The 17,779-nt window shown below is 39.6% G+C and overlaps 1 protein-coding gene across 2 annotated transcripts in view; it reads right to left on the bottom strand.

Moving 5' to 3' along the window:
- Positions 1–17,779, bottom strand: part of gabbr2 (gamma-aminobutyric acid (GABA) B receptor, 2) — a 316,006-nt gene that overhangs the window by 272,562 nt on the left and 25,665 nt on the right. The gene's annotated exons all lie outside the window — the stretch shown is intronic.

Raw genomic sequence — 17,779 nt, 5'->3', positions numbered from 1 at the left:
GTGCACCAATCCACTTGTCAACCTAATGGTCCATTCTACCCTCACTTGTGTTCAAGACCCTGAGATACATGAGCTTCTTCACTCTGGACCAAAGCTCACTCTCCACCTAGAGGGAGAAAACCATGTACGGTGTTCTTGCATTTTAAAACAAGCATTTGTTTTGCTATTTGCTATTAATAATCGCTATCATATTTAAAGGCTATGTTCTGCTGCTATTGCAAGCCTCCTCCTCCACCCCAGCTCCTCCTTTACTCTCCTTCTGACTTAATCAATGTCCTTCTGTTGTCACTGAAGCCTGCCTCTGGGGATTTTGTCGCTTCTCTCTATTCCTTATGCTCTCCTTACTGGAAGAGTAAGAGTGCTTAATGGTCTCCACATAGTCTTGTGGAAGGGTAGGGGGATCCCAGAACAGCCACAGTAATTACACAGTAATTGTACACTATAATGTCTGTTTTTCCATTATTTTTCATCCGCTTGCAGTTCTTATTATAAATATATATATCACTAAAACCAATAATCAAACAGAGTCAAACAAGTTGTTGATTTTTTTAAGTCTTACAGTGACAACCAAACCCTTCAAGGACACTATTAATGCTGATGTGGCCCAGGTTGAAATTGAGTTTGAAACCCATGCTCTAAAATGTACACATTACAATAAGACAACAGGAAATATCACACAGTAGCTAAACGAAGGAGACTAGCCAGTGAACTGCCCTGATAAATTATTTTAATCAGCTTGGAATCCTTGAAACAAAGTCAATCTGTCCTAAACAATGATTAATATATCCTTGTCTTAACATTTACAATTTTTAAAATTGGCTCACATATCAACAAATGTAAAATGTGCATTTCTTTGTGTCTACTTTTATCAGATGCACCCAATGTGACTCACTTAAAATAAACTACAATTCTCAACCTTACAAAAAATATACCCACTGCACCAGTTCAGTCTATATTCTAAAATTCTATCTGATAAAATTTTGGCTTATTCCAGGGAGTAATATAGTATTGTAGGAGTATTTCTGTTTTGGTAGCTGTTCTTTTAGTGACAGTATGACAACTAACAGAGAATCCATTGACCAGCTCTAGTATTCCTCTGCAGGGATGGCATTAGGCTCCAGTAGAACAGCAAATGTTAATCCGCCTTTTCATTCAACCCTTCCAGTTTCTAAACGTCATTGAAATGACCTTGAGAGAAAAAGAAAATCTCCTCTAGCCTTTGAAATTGACAAACATCTGCTCCAGACTACACAGGACTTCTGAATGTAACACCAAAACAATGCAGGGAGGCCCATTAGCATTCGGTGGCGGAGAATCCTGCAGATCAAAGTCCTGAGATGCCTCTAATTCCATCTGACGCAGCTTGAGAGGGTGTGAAATGAAAGATCGACCCTATACCGAAGGTCAGATTCAGTTGTAACCTTAGTGATGTTATCTCAACACAAAGCCTCAGACTGTATCAAAGAATTAGAGAAAGCCACAGGGTCTGGTGAGTGGAGCCTGCGCATTTAAAGCACTGCAGAGTCTTTAACCACCTTTCTCTAAGCCAGTCACTGGTGCAATCCCATTAATATCTATAGGGAAACAGACATATTTCTTGCTTTGCTCCCAAGTACATGTCTTGATTGCCAGTTTGCTTGGCACTTACAAGCTCTTGACACTAACATTTTACAAGCCACATGAACAATAAAGCATAGTATGCATTTTGGATCATGTGTACAATAAAACAGTCTCACTGTCCAAATACTTACAGACATAACTGTATACACATAACTGACAAATGACTGTGCAGAGATATGTAATGGGGTGCAAAGAAGCTGATTGCTCCGAAGAGTAGTAAGGAGCACATTAAGACCTAAACATAGCTTTACTGGGCTCCAAAACTACAATATCCTTCTGTGAATCAGGCCCTCAGCTATTAGAAGGCATCACACTGTTAGACTACAGCAGAGCCAACAGACACTCTTTAACATATATGCCCATCACTGGCTCTTTGAAATGACAAAGAGTGAGAGCATTTTAACCCAAATGTTTTAGCAAATGTGTGTAGCAGCAGAGTGTGACACGTCTCTGTAGTGTTTTTAATATGTAGGAAAGAAGGGAAAGTGCTTTATGGAAGGATAGCTTTCTTTTATGCCTACTTTCATGAACAGAGCATGCATTTTGTCTCATCCCATTTGGACTCAAACCAGATTTGTGCAGTTTTTTACACAGCCACCCAAGCCAACAAGCCAGCCACCACCTTGACTACCAGATTTTCTGCAGAAAAACAGCTCCGTTCCACCATTAGCATGCTCAACAGTTGAAATCAGATTCCTTTGTAGTCTGCACCAGTATTACCAGTTAAACTAATTATTAATTTTGTTTTTTAATCAGTTCAGGCCCACAAACCCAGTCAAATGCACCAGTGTACTTGTTGTTAATGAGTACTGCTGTGCTGCCACAGTGCTCATTACTCATTTCATGTGTGGTTTAGTATTATTTTGATCTATAAAACGGAGATAAAGTTGCCCAGAGGCTGTCAGGTTATTCTACATATAACCATCCAGTCTCAGTCCAGTTTGGATACACATGTAACAATACCCAACATAGAATCTGATATTTTTTAATAATCATTATTAATATTCTTATTATTTTTGGTGATATTATGTGTGCAGACATGGGTGAAGTAGGGGAAAAAGGGTGCTGATTAACCGGGCCCACAGCAGGGGCTCTTGAAGGCCTGCAATGAAAAGTGTGTTTTTATTTAATTATTCCTTAGCAATTGGTGTCATTATTTTAATATTCATGTCTGCTGCCCTTCTAAGCCTCTTGTCTCAGAATTTTTAACATTAATCAATTCTTTTAATTTTACACAGCATCTTTCTGGCCCAACTCATAAACACGGGCATACACTTGATCTGCTTCGGTCTACTGGCCTACCTGTTTCTCATTTGGAAATAATAGACCCTTGCCTTTCAGACCACAGTGCCATTGTATGAAATGTTTTTGTTCCTGATTTGCCATCAAACTCTCTTTTCACCCTTTGTCGGTCTTGAACTTTTAACCCCTCAACTGTCAGCGCCTTTTCTCCTGCAATCTTGGCTGCTCCAAATATTCAGACTGTTGAGGCTTATCTTCCTGAACTAAACACAGATGATCTCATCTTGTTATTTAACTCCACCTGCACCTCAAGTCTTGATAATATTGCTCCTCTTAGGTCTAAAAAACTCAAAGCTAGAACCCAGCCTTGGCTCAATGACTCTGTAAGGGCTCTAAGAAGAAACCGTAGAAAAGCAGAGCGAACATGGAAGCAAGACAAGCTCCAAATCTCTTATGAGATCATGACAGACCAGCTACTAAAGTATCAACAAGTAGTTAAAGCAGCAAGAACTAAATACTAACCCATCTCAAAGCACCACCATAAGCCAAAGGTCCTCTTTAGCATTATAAAACCTGCACTTTCCTCCAATGATTTGGAAATAGTTATCCACGCCTTCATTTCATCCCGGTTAGACTATTGCAACTCTCTTTACTTTGGTGTCAGTCAAGGCCATGCATTACCAGCAGACCACTTAAATCTTCTCATATGAGCCTTCTGGAAGTCCCTCACTCTAATTATAAACTTAGAGGTGATCGGGCTTTCTCAGTGATGGCCCCTCGACTGTGGAACAGCCTTCCTTTCACAATCAGGGCTGCCCCGTCAGTTGACACATTTAAGTCATGTCTCAAGACTTACCTTTATATGCTCACATTCGAATCTTCTAATCCCCCATAGTTTGGTCCTTGTTATGGGCCTGTGGATCTGTGATTGCAGTATGTACTCTCATATAGGTGTATGCCTATGTGGTTGTTATGTGTGTCTACATTTGTGTATATTTGTTCATTTACATTTTGGTACTTTTCTTCATATCTGTGCTTGTGCATTCTTTTTTTTGTGATTGTCCATATTGATCTGTATTTATTTCCCTTAATGTGCAGCACTTCGGTCAGCTGCTGCTGTTTTTAAATGTGCTATATAAATAAACTTTGATTGATTGATTGATTGATTGAATCAAAAGTGACTCAATTAATCAGTCAACAGGCTTAATTTTTTATTTTAAATAGAATAAAATAAAAGACCGGGTGGCCCTGCTTTCCCTTAAAAATGTCCAAATGGAGCAGACTAGCACTGCAACACAATGCAAGCAGTTTTAATTTAACCCTAGTGAAAAAATATTGCTCATAAATAGGAAAATGATGGTTCAAAAAATACATTAGAATGCGTAAATATTCATAGACATGACACAACATTTGTTGCTTGGCTAGCCAGTTTAGGGGGGCCGTGTTGAATATTCTTTCTGGGGTTCTCAAATCCCTAGCTACGCCCCTATGTAAGGTTAAACAAAGCTCTAGTAAACTTGAAACAGGATTTCTTATTCAAAGACCCAAAAATATTTTAAAATGCATAAAACTTTGCCCCACTAAGTTCATTCAAACTTTGAGCTGGCTTCACATAGAAACAGGCAGCAGCATTAAATGTAATGTTTTCAAAATGAATATCTGAAACTACAGAGCATTGTAAAAAAAAGTAGTAACAACTGTAGACAACCAACATCAGCACAGAGCTACAGCTACAAACTGAATATTTAAATAAAAGACAAACACTGCATAAAAAGTAAATAAGTAGAAATAATATCTACCAAAAAACTATTCAAAAACAAAGATTTAACTAAACAGGATATATTGAGGAACTACAACAAGAAGCAAAAGATGTAAATTTTGAAACTAAAAGCTGACATAAAAGCAAGCTGCTACTAAAACACTCATTTCCTGTTGTGAGCATTCACAATAAAAGCACTCAACAACAGACAGGGCTGGGCAAAAATCAAAATAATAAATATTTGAACTTTTTACCTCAACTACAGTTGATGTACAAATATCCCACTCGCACCCCTGACTCTGTTTGTGTTGTAAATATTTATATAATTTCAAAACAAATAACTGAACAGAGCATCTACAGACGAACAATTTATGGTTATTTGTTGAAATCAAAACAAACGTCAGCTGCAATGATGCTTTTTTTAAGTCATATTTTTCTCAAAAAGTAAAAAATATTTCTCGCTAAATTATTTTTATAATATTGTATAAAAAGTAGAAAAAAACTTTGCAGCTCACGCCGTGCAGTCGTCTCCGTGTTTGAGCTTTAGCGGACTGGAGTGTCATGTGACTACTACTCCTCCTTTTGGGTTTGTGGCAGGCTACATGCTTTGTGACATCTGGCTGCCTATAATGTGACTACACAGCCAGTGGTGTGTTTTTAAGGGGGTTGTACATTGGTAGAGAGAGAATTACAAGGAAAAATTTTTAAAAATTGACAGGGCAGGTTTACGTCGGTTAGAGACTCCAAATGTCAGTTTTGATTATTTTTAGATTAATTGCCCAGCTCTAACAACAGACTTTTATTGTGAAGGATTTATCTGAAGCACCATGTTTATAATCAATTTAAGTTATTGGGTAAATTCCAATATAGGACATCCTTACTTTGCCCCACCAGTTCATCTTTGCGTGTTACACAATGCAGTCGAGGACTAACCGGGGAATATTAACTAGTAACACATGAGCCCACCTGTCCAGCTCCTATACTGAATAAGGTCATTTCAGACTTCATATTTGACAGTAGTGGCTGCAAAAATGACAAGGCCTGTCAAGGTGTAGACAACAAACTGATCAGGTCACTTCATGATCAGTATGACAATTCAAAATTTCCATGGAGCACCGAAGGAGAGAACAGACGAGATGTTTCTAGTAGAATAATTGTTTGAATAGATTTGAAACAAAAGAGGAAAATGTGGCGATCACTTCAACTCCAGGTTACTGTACTCATACTGTACCTTCGAAAGCTTGCAGACATCTCCCACTCTCTCTTTGTGACACACACAGTGAATGTGCTACTGCTCTGATTGTTGGTGGCAGATCTATCTCACTGCATTTTATTTTTTCCCTTTGATAAAGCCTGGGGAACAAGCGCCAGCTCCAGAGCCATCCTGCTCACCCAGCCCCCACACCCACAGATCCCGGTGGGTGGTGTTTTCCGCGCCCGCTACTGTGCCAAGCGCGACATGTGACAGTGGCAGCACATGGCCTCCCAGCACCCCGCTTCTCCACCCCTCCCACCCCAATCCTCTGCAGGGCGGCCCCCCCGCTTCTCCCTCCCCGACTGTCTGAGAACACCCCGCAACAAGCTCGGCACACTTGTCATGTTCCTCCTCGCTCCGTAAGCCAGCAACCCCAAATGACTAGCTGGAAGGCACGCACATGCACACAACCTTAGCATCCACACAGATGCATATCAGCGCAATTAAAGTCATGAAACGGCACATGGAGACAGCGATGTAGGTACAGGAACAAGAAGCCACGTGCCTGAGAAGCTTAAGCTAGGTCTGCAGAGATCAAACCTTTAACAGATGCCGAGATGATGTGCTGCTGTCTGACTTTCACAGCACACACCTTTTTATCACATCATGAAAGGGGGCCAACATGCCAGGTTGTGTTTGTACCAGTCACACTCAGCTGTCGTTGAACTCTGCTGCATTACTCCTTAAAAAAAAAATCCTATTTTTGTTTCCTGGAACCTCTTCTCCTCCTTCCTTTCTTGTTTTTTCCTGCTTATTTCTGCACAAGATTGTTTATTTTGCCCTCCATCTGTTCACTACAATCTCATCCTCTTATTCAACCTTTCAATTATTTGGGTGCATTTCCAAAAACATGTCAGATCTCTTTTACTGCTGGTAATTTACACACAGAACAAATATCTCTACGTATCCATCGTCTCCAGTGTCTAACCGGATGTGTTAATATTTCAATTATCCTCATTATAGTTGAGCTGAAAACATGCTAACATTATTCTTGGTCTACCTTTGTTGAGGTGAGAGGAAGTGTTGACATGACACTTTTGCTGAGCTGAGAGGCCACAGGGGTTTCCGAGATTTGGATGAAAATATTCTCTCCAAGAGTTTCAGTTTATTTTAAGCAGTGTGTATTATGAGGGAAACCCATGTGCTGCTTTAGATCCGAAATCAAGAGAAATGATAACTGAAATATTTTTGTCATCATTGTTTACCTTATGCCTTTACTTGAACAATTTTTGGTCATGACAACGGACTAAATGCGTCAAAAATGGCCTTAAACTTCAAATATAGATCTTCAGTCATAATTTCACCAACAGCAACCATGAGCAAAAGCAAGAAGAACTGAGCAGGTATGCTTGCAAGTTTCTGTAAGCAGGGGTCTGCTTGGAATTATAGTAATTGTGGACACAAAGGGTGCACGGCCCTCAGGGGTTAGTGCTGTTGCCTCACAGCAAGAAGCTTCCTGGTTCATTTCCCAGTCAGGGCCTTTCTGTGTGGAGGTTGCATGATCTCCCCGTGATGTGTGGGTTCTTTCCAGGTATTCCGGCTTCCTCCCACCACCAAAGACATGCTCGTTAGGTTAATTGACTAGATTGGCCATGAGTGTCAGTGTGCCTGGGTGTCTGTCTGTCTGTAAATGTCAGCCCTGTGTCCAGTCCAGTCCTAGGTGTACCCTGCCTTTCACCCATTGACAGCTAGGATAGGCCCCTGCAACTCCCAACGGGATAAGCGGTGTCGAAAATAGATGGATGTAAACATGAAAAATGAAATTAAGGGTCTCTTGGACTTCTATTTTTGTATCCAAACAGGTTTCCATTTTTTTTACTGTAGCTAGATGTGTACTGAAGTCAAGAACAGGTAACATAAACCAAAGCCTTAAAGCAAAACCATTCTTTATTGAAGGAATTTAGGAGAAAACAATGGCTGGCACAGCTATCAGAAAAAGAGACCGGATAGTTTAACAAGAGTTTACATCAATGAACTTCAAGGTATTTTTCTTAAACTTAAAGTTATCCTGAGTAAAGTAGCTCTATTTTGTGTGCATCTTTCAAAATCTCAGGATTTTATTCTGATCCTGTAGTCATGCCTCAAAACTTTTGTTTCTAAAAAATCAGAAATCTAAATCCTCCAGTGTTGGCAGCTGCAGTGTGAACACAGGTGTCATGGTTTATTAAGTGAACTTGTTAACTGGTGGCTTTCAGCAAATATGTCAGTGGTTGTTGTCATTACACGCTAAATACTGAACAATTTTCTTTATCTACTTAAAGGATATGTTTTCAATTCTTTGAGTTTTAATAGAGCTGAGTATCTTTACTGGTCTAACGATTGGATTACGATTATTTCTTTACAAATCCACTTTAACTTATATCATTTAACTGTGATATAATATTAACAATGAAATAATATTCGATTAATATTCTCCCTTTTTTTCAAGTAAAATGTCTGCATGAACAATATCGGCTTTTGGAAAAGGCATTATGAACTAGGCTTAGTAGCTAAAAGAATAATTAAAGGTTTAGTTTGGTTTTCCTTTTTTCTCTAGTTATAGGTTAACTAGTTTTCCTAAACATTTTAATAAACAATATTACATATTTAAATTTAACAGCTTTATTACCACTTCTCTGATTCCTTCTCTCACTTTCACATCTCTGATTTAATGACAGATGTGAACTTCAGACAGTTAAGATTTTATATCTGAGCTGAATAGCTAACAGCCTCCTGTGTCATTAGACTTTAAACTTTGAGAGAACATTGTTGGCAGGTTGTTGGGCTGTGTTTAACTGTGTAGCATTGTGGTAAATTCATCATATTGAGCTTTTGGTTCTTTTATTTTCCATATCATGGTACAGTATGTTAACAAAGAACGCTAGTTTTAAACTGTGTGGACAGCAAACATGTAAGCGTCTGTTTATTCTCAGTTGAAACTTTTTTATTTGTTGTCTTCTTTTCTGATCCTCCGTAACTCCCTCTGTCTCCATTTCAGCTGACTGCACTTATAGTATTTCCAGGTTGACATGCCAGCGCACTCATAACAGGAGTTGATTGGTCGAGCAGTATCATCACTAGTGGTACTGCAAAGACAGGAAGAGCTGCACCATTTAAAACAGACTACTGTTGAAATGCATTAAAAGCAGCCCCGTCTGGAAATGAACAGGTCATTTAAAATAGAATAAAAGAAAAAGAAAGAAAGCGATGCTGTTTGCATGGATGCAGAATTGTCCATGTCTGAATCATGATTTATCATGGAAAAGATTATTTTCAACACCACTAGTTCTTGATATCTATTGCAAGCAAAGACATATTTGTGTAACACGGTAACTTGATAAACCGTTACACCGGTCAGATGATGGATATCTTATCTTTATTGTCCGTTCAAAATTGATCGGCAGTTAGTTAGAAGGATGCCTTGTGTTCCCTCATTCTTTATCTCCTGGTGGTGTTGTATGATGTGATGTGGGTTTGACTCGTTCCTGAAGTGGGCTACATTACTTTGTTTAGCACACTTAGCATACAACTGAACTGAGCAGCTCAGTGCTCCGTAGATGGAGCAGGCAGTACATGTGTATCTCAGACACAACCATGTTAACATTACCAACACTTAGCTAAAGCTAACAGCACAGCTACACCTCCCTGCTACAACTGTATAACAGAGACAGTGTACCGTAGAGGGACAGGCTGCTTTAGAAATCATTCAAAATGAAATAGAGTTTAAAAATATCGATTGGAGTCTAATCAGAATTCTGCTTACTAGTATTGTATATCTGAGGTGGACTGATTCATTTCAACACCTCTACTAAATGTGTTTTACATTAAATACATTAAATTACTTGTGTAACATGACATACTGCCTTTGGTAGTTTCAGCTCCAGGATTCCTCATCCCTCTAGAGTTCTCATCCTCTCATTTTCCATCCATAACTTGCAGCTTGCAACCCTTTCTCCATCTGTCACAGCTTATTCCGTGTGGCATCAGCTACAAGAAGACCTTTCTTTTTCAGACGGCACTGACATTTACATTTGCCCCTCTATCAAAGAAAGAGGAAAGGTTGTGACCCTGTGGCCCTTTTTCCATCGTTGTCACACATTCTGCCTGGAGGAGCAAGTGAGCTAACACCGATTCCCCCGCTGATGCAACACCATAGACAGCATATGTGGAGGGAAAAATATGTCACTGACATTATTATACAGGGAAATATAGATACATATTTTAAAAAATGTTCTTTTCCTTTAATTGCACATCTCTATTTTGGCTCTCCACTCTTGTATGATCAAGAAAATGTGAACATTAAAGGGGACATATTATGCAACAACCAATTTTTCAGGCTTTTCTATCAAAAATCTGTGCCCCTGGCCTGTCCACAGTCCCCTCGAGTACCAGAAAAATCCTCCCCCCTCTCTTCCTCCACATTTCAGAAAATGTGTGCTGAAATAAGCCATTTTCAGGTTTTCCCCTCATGATGTCATGTGGGGAGTTAGCCCCGCCCGCAGGTTCAGTTGGTCCTCCCCACTTGGGAAAAGTTCAGCCCTGCTTTCCTCCTCTCAGCTGCCAGTTGAGAGCAGGATCAGGAGAGCCACATCCATTAAGCGACATCCATTTCTTGAGAGGGGTGGAGTCAGGGGCGGAGTTTGACAGCTCAGCAACATTTAAAGCTACATGCACAGAACCAGCTCGCTCTGAGCAAGGCTGAAACAGAGGGGTTTTTAACATGCAAAAATCCAATACTGGAGTGTTTTAGCAGCAACAGACTTCACAGGTATGATTTGGGGATCTCTGAGACCAAAAAAAACTTGTCTTAAAAGGATAAAATATTTCCCCTTTAACTGCTACATAAATTGTTTAAAATGCAGGGTTATTTCTAATGTTTAACCCAAATAAAATGCTTTTTTAAACCCTTTCCCCTACTGATTCTCACTTTGTAAAATTATATAAAATCTCTGAAGAAAAAAACTGCAACAAATTCAGCAACAATCTCCAACAAATTGCAAATCCCCATGAGTCCTAGAATGGAAAATGTAGAAAAAAGCGAGGAGAAAACAAACCAGAAAAACTGTGATGCTGCATGCAGTGAGAGATGGAAGACCCAGCCCCGAAAATGTGATTTCAGTGAGCTGAAGAAGCCGGTGTGACGGCCTTGTAGAAATCAATAGAAGCTCCCCCGTGTGTAAGAGCAAGTCAACAGAGCATGGAGTAGCACAGAGTCGGGGCATGTGGATAATATTTATGTAGAGGGAGGCTGTCAACGACCGCCAGGGACCATGTATTATTCTGATTCATACATCTTAAAAGCAGTGATCTGGTAAATAGGAAGCATGCTCATTTATGCCATAAGAAAACATGCAGCAACAGGTCAGCACAGGAGAACTGTTTGCTATGCCAGTTTTAAATATTCATGCATGTGTCCATGAGACTGAGTGACTTTTTCTTATTTATGTTCAGAGGATGTTTCACACAAAACCACATCTGTGTCTTACTGTGTGCTACGGCTTCCATTGTGTGTTATATACTGTGAGCAACCATGTTGTTAGTTGTGTTTACATTTATCCAGCCAGCAACATCTCCGATAGAATTCTATGGTACATATAATTAGCAGGTTTACCAACCTCATGAATAAATGCACAGCGTGTGCACACAGCCAACTCTAATTGATGTCCCCTTTCCGCACAATTTACATACATTACAAACACTGCAGAGTCAAAGCAGCCTTTAAACGTTAGTCTGGCAAGGCCGAAAGGTGGAAACGCAATTGCTCTAACAAAGCCATGTAAAAATGGCTTAAAACGTGCATTTTAGCCTCATTTTTGTTTTTCTTTCCTGTTTTCCCCCCTCAGGAGCTCCTTATGCTTTTAATGGCTATGCTAATTGCTAATGTTCCACTAGAATACTAATAAGGGTGGTAATTAGTGTAACATGGACTGCTGCTCAGTGTGGACAGGAGTTAGTTTTTGTTTTTAAAGAGCTTGTAAGATAGAAGTGAAGCCCCTGGCAGAGAGTGGACCTTTTAAATTAGCATTTGGGCTTTTATGGCAGATGCTTAAAGCTGACAAACTTTACACTCTTACAAGTACTGTGACACTTTTCTGTGCATCCATACACCCCTTTTCTAGCACTATCCTCATCAATAGACGACTCCAGTGCTGCAGCATCAGCACAGAGTTGTAATCGCTCCGTGTATAAATGTTGATATGAATACGCCTTGGGAGTAAATGCCCTCCTTTGGTCCAGATGGCCCTTGGAATCATCTGCTTTACGTGGGATAATGAAATTTCACTTACTACCCGCCTGCTTTCTATTGAATTAACGTGATAGGCATCGTTCCTCTTCACAGCTCAGGGTGTCATCAGTCCAACCAGTGCTCTCTGTTCACTGGGCACATCAATCACACACAACAGAAGCAATAAAAGCATACGAAAGCCCAATAACCACGACAGTATGAAAAGAAGGAATGACAGATGGCTGATACTATCTTTTGTTACTGTAAAACGGAGGTCTCCACCTAAACCCGTGCTGCCATTTCAAAGACAAACTGCCCGTCACTCTCTGTCACTGCAAGACTGAACAAATTGCTTTGGCGATTTAATTGCTTTGTCTTCCTTTTATTGCCTGTTGAAGTGGCTGAATATGGCTTGTGACGTTCAGTCCCTGGCGATTTTTCTACCTTGGAAATTTAAGCATAATGGAAGGGTTTAATAAAAGATGGTTGGCAGGGGAAGTGGTCGACAGTAGCAATGAAAACCCCAGAAGTGTAATCCTCAAGCATCCCAAGGTGGCCATAAAATGTCACATTACCCAAAAAAATCAAGTAAAACATGATTTACCTAACAGTGTTTCAATTCAGGTGCAGTTTTTTAACATTGCTAGTTGAAAAAGCAGCAATAGTGTGGCATTGGTTGTTCTTGGAGAGTTCCCAAATGGGAAAATAAAACAGGCTCTCTGTCGTCATCACCCTGATTTAAGTCATGAATCAATACACGCATTTGGGCTGCATGAGCAGAGGAGCTGCTTTCTGGCAAAGACTGTTGTGCATTTGGACGGAGGCAAGAAACTAGCATGAAAGTAAGAGCATCTAATCATGTCAATAGTGTTATCCAGAGATAAGACCGTCTGAGATGAGGATTATTAGATTATACTAAATATATCCCCAAAAGTCTCCATTCAATGTGCCAATTATGATCGCAGATTTTGAGATTTCATGTTTGAAAAATTCCTCTGAAATCAAGCTGCATTTCAGGTCTTTCTTTTTACATTTCTACAAGATTTTTAGTGTCAGAATCCGGTTTAACTTTTTTATGTTGCTTAGAAAGTTTACAAATCTTCTCATTGATTTCTGGTCAATATTTCTTGACTTATCTGTCAGGGTTTCTTCCTTTCAAATACACATAGAGACAATATTGGTTGCAAGTGTCGCCATGAAGTGATAAGGAATTAATTACAGACCGCCTCCTTAAGCTTACCTTGTGAAATCCTGTCATGTCTCTAGATATTAATCTATTTCTGACACGTAAAAAAGAGATTTCATATCATTAATATGTTAGTTCACATACTGAATATCTGATCAAGTGGGCCCAAGAGCCCACGCTGATGGCGCTTTAATGACACAGCTCCAGATGGCTGATCGATGGGAACTCCAGGAGGAAATAAAGGAAGAGAGTCACCTGTTGACTAGGGCTGCAACAAATGATTATTTTTTATGTCGACTAATCTGGTGATTATTTTTGCGATTGGTCGACTAATCGTGGCTAATTGGCATACTATTTTGGATCCCCGTTTTACCTTGCCTTCTTATGCATACACACCTGTGAAAACTTAATGGTTTAGCAAATTGACATGACATGTTAAGTTTCTACATCGTCAAGGTTTGTTATTCCTCTAATATAAAAGTATTGAACTGATAACTAAAGTAAATTGCACACTAAATAGCGTTACTGAAAAAAACGTTACCCTAACAAATATCAAAGATGGTTTTCCGACTGATTAACGTACGGCACCAACGTTAAAGGTAGGCTACTGGACTTAATCCTCGTGCCTGAAGCACAAAGGGCTCAGTAACTAAATGCAAAAGATCTACAAGATATTCATGCAACTTGCAAACTTGCCCACTCGCGGTATTTGAAGAAGCGGCAGCTACAGTGTGTTTACGTTTTCAGGTGTTCGTGCCTTGCCGTAGTGCTGCCATGGTACGAGAGTTTGACTTGACACAGTTTGCAGTTGACTTGTTTCGCCAGTTTGTTTTCTGTAAAATGTTCCCAAACTTTAGAAGCTCTGGGTCGGCTTTTTGGTGTGTTCTCCGTGCTTTCGGCCATGCTTCACTTCTTCCTCTCAGTTTCTGTGAATAATGTAAACAGTGGGAGCGATACTGCCCCCACCACTTCCTGTAGTGAACTGCAAGTACAGATGAGTCCTTACCGGCTGGTACTAGATTTTACCAATATAAAAAACAATAATACGACGCGTCAACACTTGAATTCCCGCGTCGACAAATGTTTATAGTCGACACAAACGATTATGTCGACGAATCGTTGCAGCCCTACTGTTGACTGTGACTGATGATAAAGCAGGAAGGGTGAAGCACATGTAGAAAATTCAGTCCTTTTCCAGTCATGCAAACTGGACAACTTTTGTTTTGGAGAGTAACCAAATCCTCACTGCATTTTAGCTGATACTCTGGGGTTTAGTTACTCTTAAAGTTCATGGCAGACCGTTCAAAAGCAAATCCAAGAATTTTTTTGCTTTAAGCTTCACCATATTAAATCAAATTTCAACACTTTTGTACAGAATTGATGCAGCCACTTAACTTTCAATCATGATAATAAAATAATACTGAATCTAATGCTTTACTGTCGATGTGCCTAACATACCAAGCCCAGACAAGCCAGTTCCAGAAGTTTCCTGCCTGGTCATCAGATTAGTTGCCTCTTGTTTTCTGACCCACCGGCCCGCTATCAGGCCTTTAATGAATAAAATATAAACGATATAATGTTCCCTCAGGGGAAACCAGGCTGTGATGTATGTAGGTACACACATGTGCTTAATGCGTGTGCTTATTCGTGTGTGTACATAGCAAGAAATTGGCTAGTTAGAGGAGACAGTCATAAGTGTACCCTCTTCTGCCTATAAAGAAGGCAATAAAAGGCTGCTGCTGTACAGTAACAGTTCATTAGTCAGACAGGCAGCCTCGGGTCCCTCCAATCAGGACCCCACACCATCTATCAGCCGCAGTGTGACACAGCCTCTGTAACCACTCTTTACAGCCGCAATCAGCGCTCTATAGCCTATAACATGGTTTGTTTAGAGGTGTATTAACCAAAGAGAAATAACTTGGTTGCTGCATGTAGAGCAGCTGAGAGCAATATTTACGGTCGAGCTACTTCGGTGTGATGAACTGAGTGGAAGTGTGTACAGTATGTGGCATTTGCACATGTGGTTGTTTGTTTGGGGCTGTGGACTGTGTTTTCTTCCCAAATGAAGCTGGAAAGCAAAACGCAACCTGGTTGTTACTATTTTTCCCACTGAAATACACAATTCCATCAATACAGCACAAGAAAGCTCAATTTAATCTATTTGCTTCCCATTCATCCAGTTATCCATCCATGACAACACACATAGAAGCACAAAGATTAGGACTGAGCCACAGCAGATAGAGCATGGTTGCAAATGATCTCTTATCATCATTGCACAGGCTTTAGTGATCGCATGTGGCATGATTGCCTCCTTTGGATGGGCATGACAGATGTGTATACCACCGCTGCTGTGCATGGGCACTCGGGGAGTGTTGCAGGGAGTGTGTGCGTGTAGGTTACATCTGCAATTCTACTGTCTGTTGTTATCGCTTTTGGCGCACAATGGGCTCACCAACTGCTCTCCGCTAACAGCCCCCAGCAATCATGGATGGGGAAGCGGGAGCCACTACAAGGGGCGACAAACGGACAAAAGGTCCGATGTGTATCAGAGACTGCAGGAGCAGAGAGCCGCGTATGGACACACGGTCCACTACCAGCAGCAAATCACAACAGTTGCACGATCAGATAATCTCTGTTCATACGGTCAGAAAAACGCACAGAGGATTGACGACCACAAAATCTAAATGGCATACACAGGAAGAAGGAAAGCAAAACATGAAGTGACAGTCTGTTTCCTCACAGCTGGATGAGCATATAGCATGAGATATTGCTCAAGGATGATTACTGTATTAAATACAACTGCATATTTCTGTGAAATAACAACTGTGAAGGCTAGGCTTCCGGCAGGTGCTTCATGAAGGTGCTTATCGACAAGAGTGAAACTATGATGGCTCCTTTAATCAAGCATCTCTCTCTAGATGAGGGTAGAAGAACAGCAGTGACGATAACATGATCTGACATCCTCAAGGAATGTTGTTGGTTAAATAATGCAGTTTGCTGCACAAGAACTTGTGAGGAGGATATTTTTAAGATTTGTTGACAAAGACAAAGACAGCTGCAAGAATGAGTTCATGTTTACAGTAATTTATGCACAGTATGTAAATCCTGCTCTCAATCAAAACAATAACAAAAGATGATGAATAGAGATGCACTGCTCAGCTCCTTCCACCTCTGATGCTTCAGTCTCATTATGAATTTGAGGCTCTGTGGAATAAAAAGTTGCACTCCATATGACAGCATATTAGAGCCAGCCCAGGAAAATAAATAAAGAGGGTATGCTGATTTTCAAGGAAAACTTGAATTTCTCAAATTTAAAGTAGTTAATTTATGAGGGGCGAAAAGAGTTTTAGAGATAACAAAGTCCAAAAGTTAAAAAATCCAACAGCGGTTTTAAAATCTTTTTTGCACATTGTTTTTTACTTTACACAATATTTAAAAAAATACAATTTTTGAGTTTCTAATGTTTAAATTAATGACTTGTAGTTTTGAATTTGTTTTCCTTTAAATATACGAATTTGTCTTTATAGCTTAAAAATCAACCATTTACTTTTATTTATTTTTTTCTTAAACATGGCCACCTATGTACATTATGTTTTTAATCATGATTTTTTAAATATATGGACATCTAATTTTGACATCAGAGCAGACAGGACCTCCCACCCAACTTGGGGTGCCTAAAATACTTAGAAAACAGTCAAATACATCTTAGGGTGCTTGTGTTAGTTGGTATGATGTGAGTCTGATATACTGTGTAGACAGCGCTAACATTAGCAGCTAGCTTCACCAGCCTTTGTTCCTCTTTGCAGATAAATATCGTGTTTGATATGTGGCCCTTTTCAGTTGAGTAGTAATTAGGGCTGGGCAATTAATCGCAAATTAGATTAAATCGCAATATGGCCTGCTGCAATTTTCAAATCGAAGAAGGTGCAGTATTTCTTTAACCTGAAATTTGTGTCAAAATACCGGGTTAAAACTTTTTTTTGCAGCAGAGATCCCATGCATTACATATCATGCAATCATTCTAGTGGCATATTTTAAGAAAAGTGTGCCAAAAAAAAATTTTTTTTTTAAATTTTTTTTATGTTTTTCTAGTTAATTATGGGAATTATATAAAATTATCATTCCCTTTAACGCAACATGTGAAAAGCCTCCTCTAGCTGCAACATTTCTCCTTATTGGACAGACTGTTCATGAAATTTCATGCAAAAGTTTCTTGTGTTAAAATACAACCCACTGTGGCAGATTGAAACAGTAGCGGCATGACAGTAAATGTCTACATAAACTATAATAAAGCACCATAGACAGAACAAGATTGTGCTTCTTTGAAGAACAACCTTGACTGTTAAAGTGTAATTGTTATCAATAGAAAACAAAAACTGTCTGTTCGTCACCATCTGTTTCTGTGTTTTTCTAACAAATAACGCTAGTACAGATGAAACAAGTGACTTCTCTGGGGTAATTTGGCAAAAAAGAACAAATTATGTAAACATATTCCTTTTAAAACCAGGCAGT

Source organism: Cheilinus undulatus, linkage group 16, assembly GCF_018320785.1.
Source record: "Cheilinus undulatus linkage group 16, ASM1832078v1, whole genome shotgun sequence".
NCBI lineage: Eukaryota > Metazoa > Chordata > Actinopteri > Labriformes > Labridae > Cheilinus > Cheilinus undulatus.
This window is presented reverse-complemented; position numbering and strand designations above follow the sequence as displayed.